Source organism: Otolemur garnettii, unplaced genomic scaffold, assembly GCF_000181295.1.
Source record: "Otolemur garnettii isolate 467f Iridium unplaced genomic scaffold, OtoGar3 scaffold00130, whole genome shotgun sequence".
NCBI classification, from domain to species: Eukaryota; Metazoa; Chordata; class Mammalia; order Primates; family Galagidae; genus Otolemur; species Otolemur garnettii.
The window spans coordinates 5,542,456-5,546,918 of record NW_003852525.1 but is presented as its reverse complement, the minus strand read 5'-3'; positions in this window follow the sequence as shown (position 1 = coordinate 5,546,918).

The following is a 4,463-nucleotide window of genomic DNA, read 5'->3' as shown; positions in this document are numbered from 1 at the left end:
AGACCATCGCTGTTGGATAATCATGACCCTGAAAGCAAAGGACTTGATTTCTGATTTCCATGACACTAAACAGATCTGCCACCTTGGCAGGAAACAGCGTCTGACAGTGTGTGTGGCACGGCGGTTAAGAGCTTGGATCTAACGTTGGAGAGGAGCGTGCTTCATTGCTCCCTAGTTCTACCGCTGCAAAACTCAGGACTCTCAGATTGCCTCAGTTTCCTCATCCCTAGAATAAGTGTGTATTTCTTGCAAGGTCAGTGTGAGGATTAGGTCACATAATTCATGTAAAATATCTAGCAGAGTACCTGGTGTATAGTACCTGGTTAATGTTATGCTTTGTATCATTGTGTTAACATCAACGTGACAGTATCGATTATTACCTTATGTATTCTACTGTCATATTATGAACAGAATACAAAGTATTCTATTATCACATCCTACTATGTAGTGTTGTTGCTACCTCAAGGGCATCGTCAGGCTTCCTGTCCTGTAATCTAACACGCTGAGTCCTGCACCACCAGCAGCGGCTGCATTTCTTGGAATTTTCTTTACAGTGGTGACGTTGGTAATGTGATTACACAAATGAAATTTTAAAACTCTCGGAGGAGAACCAAATACCTCTGTGGGTATTTTATTTCTAAAAACAAGCTTTCTAAATATCCCCAGGTCTTTTTTGTGTTCGAAAATAATTAATACTTTGAGAAATAATTAAATCTCTTTATAGTCCAGTGACATTTTTTAGGAGCCTTAATGGTGTGTACGGGATTTCAGCAACCGTTTTAGTTACACGTATTGAGATACAAGGCGCCACAACAAGTGAGTAAAACGGTGCATACGTGAAGGGGCCGCCTCTGTTTTCTAAAGGCTGCTATCCTGAGGTTAGTGAAGGGCACAGGAAGTTCATGAAACTATTTTTGTTTATGGGAGAGTATTTCAGCTCTTCACTTCAAGAACGCGTCACTTTTATGTACAGTTTTAACACGCACGGTAACATTTTCTGTGTGAGTGTGTGTGTGTACACATATGCACCTGTGTGTGTGTAAGGCGTGAGGCATTGTGTGTGTGTGTGTGTATGTAAGGCGTGAGGCATATTGTGTGTGTGTGTGTGTGTGTGCACACACTGTAGTTTGGACTGTCACTGTGGAGCCACCAGCCCCCTGGGGCTGTAAAGACATGAAGTATAGTTACTTTGGATTGAGATGTGCTGTGAGCATAAAATACACATTGGATTTTGAAGACCTATAATCTAATATTTCTTGCATGTGGAAATGGCAATATTTTGACTGTAGTAAATTTAAGAAATTCACCTGTTTCCTTTTGAAATATGGCTATTAAAAAATTGAAAACAATGTATATGGTTTGGGTTATGTTCTATTAGGATATGCTGGTACAGAATAATTGCTGATTTAAGGAGCTTACAGTCTTGCTGGGGGGGGGGACAATATTTAATGTATCAAAAACTTAATGCACCTGGTCACATAAGACCACATGCTAGCTGTGTCAGTCATACCTTTACTATTATCTGGGGTCAGACGATATTTTTTTTTTAAATAAAAGATCTTCAGACTGATGAGTGTTGGAGTAACAGAGAACTAGGGGTTTCATTGTCGTCAGTCCTTTTGTGCATTTGCTTATTTGGGGTTTGGGGGGTTGGGCCAACTCTTTCAAGATTTCCCTTCCCTTTTTTTTTAGAGACAGAGTCTTACTCTGTTGTCCTCAGTAGAGTGCTGTGACGTCACAGCTCACAGCAACCTCCAACTCCTGGGCTTAGGTGATTCTCTTGCCTCAGCCTCCCGAGTAGCTGGGACTACAGGTGCCCACCACAACGCCCGGCTGTTTTTTTGTTGCAGTTTGGCAGAGACCAGGTTTGAACCCATCTTCAGTATATGGGGCGACCCACCCACAGATCCACAGGTGCCTCTCAAGATTTCCCTTCCTTTCCAAGCAGAAAGTTGATGTTATTTGCTTCTCCTTCCAATGCATTTTTAAAGTGACAGTAAAACAATTGTAATGACATAAAATGACTTAACATATGCCCTATAGAATTATATAAAGGACCGTACATGAAATGGATAAAAATGCCTACCAGGGACCAATCACTGGAACAGACACTGGAGATTTGGTTTCTTATTCTAAGTGAATTTGCAAACTCTCGTGTGAGAAGTCACCGTCCCTTTAGATCCGGACTGTGCCCTGTACTCAGAGGCTTTGCACATTATTACTGCTGAGTGAGTATCTGTTGGTCAGGTGCATGAAAAAGCATCACACAAACAGTGCTCCTCACACCTGAGGCCTGGGGGCCACTCAGCCACCTTCTGGGCCTACCCACATCCTCCCAGAGAGCGTCCATGTACTTAATGGAGCTAATTTAAGCCATATTCTTATATACCAGGAAAGATGGAAATATAGCGTCAGAGACTGTCAAAATCTTACGGATTTTTAAAACGGAGCAAACCGGGGACTTCAGAGGAAGGCCATTTCGGGGCAGACTGTGGTGTCTCACACCTTCACTTTTCACTCTCTGGCTGGTCCCCACCTACACTTTGGTGGAAAAATTGTCATAGAACTGCCCAAAGGGAGTCCCCCTGTCACCCTTAGGAAAAGAGACCCACTGGGGACTGGGACTCCCAGGTGTCCCTTAGGAAAACAGACCCACTGGGCACAGGGACTCAGAGGCGTCCTGAGTTCTTGTCTAGGATGAGTCACGCTCCACGTGGCTTTAGAACCCCAGGGGCCCCTTCCTCGGGCACGTGGTGGCAGACATAGTTACTAAGTGCCTTTCTGCTGTGAAGATACTGATATTTTCACTGTAACGTCACAACCTGAAACTCTGGATCACCAGAGTCGACAATTAAATCCTCAGTATCCTCACCTCTTCCTTGCTGGCCTGGCCACGTCCCCTGGCACAGCCAAGAGGCCTCTGTGATGTCCTTTAGCCCAAGTGTCATCTGAGTAGGATGGAAACGGTTTCAAAGATCCTATGTTGGTGACAGGGACATGGTCAAGTTCACTCTGAGCTGGTTACCAGCCTGTCTGGCCCAGTGGGACGGAGCCCTCACCCACACCAGTTACACCAGGCAGTTCATCACCTCACACAGGCAGCCTGTGGCAGTGGCAGTGGCAGCCTGGGTCCACAGCAAGCCATGCCCTGAGGCTCAGGAAAGATGCCCGGGGCAGATGAAGCCTCAGCAGCACACGCCTCACTCACACCACAGCTGACAGACCCCAGAAAGCGGCTCAGGCTCAGCCTGAGTTCATGCCCTGCAGAAAACAGGACTCTGTGGGCAGAAGCAGGGAAGACAGCCTGTCTGGGAGGGAGCTGGGGCAGGACCCAGACGTCCCAGTCAGCCCCGTCCTGTCAGGATCTTTCAGCACATTCCACAGTTATTTTTGAGAACTGCAGATGAGAAAGGGGAGCATAGGACACAGAACCACCGGCTCGCAGCTGCCCCGGCAACAGGTGAGGCCCTTTTTGAACTCTGTGAATGCGGCTTTCAGGAGGTTATTAGAGACCCGTCTAAGTGATTCAGCTGACCTGCAGCAGCCTGATATGGGGTCTCCCTAGAACGGGGGCTGGTGAGTGGGTTAGATATCCTGGATCTAAAACCAAGGGCCCCTTGACATTCAGTCTGCCAGGTTTATGAACAAGAATAAAATGTAGAGCTCATCACGCCTGTAATCCTAGCACTCTGGGAGGCCAAAGCTGGCAATTGCCTGAGATTATGGGTTCAAGACCAGCTTGAGCCAGAGCGAGACCCTGTCTCTATAAATAGCTGGGTGTGTGGTGGGTGCCTGTAGTCCCAGCTACTTGGGAGGCTGAGGCAGGAGGATCACTTGAGCCCAAGAGTTTGAGGTTGCTGTGACACCATGGCACTCTGCTGAGGGTGACAAAGTGAGACTCTGTCTCAAAAAAAAGTAGAGCTCATACTTTGCATTTTAAAGGTACCTTTAAAATTTCTACTGAGTTTCCATATTTTTTAGCAAGATGCTGAAATCCTTTATGCAATTCTTGGTGACTGTGTAATTGTGTGATTAAATCTCTAGCTGAAAGGTTTCATCTGAGCATGAATGTGGGAGATGTCTGGCAAATGAATGCAAAAGATGTAAATAAACTCTCACTGGGAAATAATCAAGGTAGAAAAGATTGATCTTTTTTACCGAGGAAGTTTGTGTCATTTAGACAAAACTTTTTAAATGCAAAATCACAGCTTCTATTTGGTCGTAAAAGATGCTAGGAGACACTGCTGGCCTTAAATCTGAGGATGCTGATGGAAAATCTGAAAGGGCTAGGTGTCCCAAATGACAGCCAGAACCTTTCAGGAGCGGCTGTGCTATCATGCTTCTCCATAAAATCTGTTTGCACACCTTATCATTCTTCTACTTATCCAATTTTCTTTTCTTTTCTTTTCTTTTCTCTTTTCTTTTCTTTTTTCTTTTCCTTTCTTTCTCTCTCCTCCTCCCCT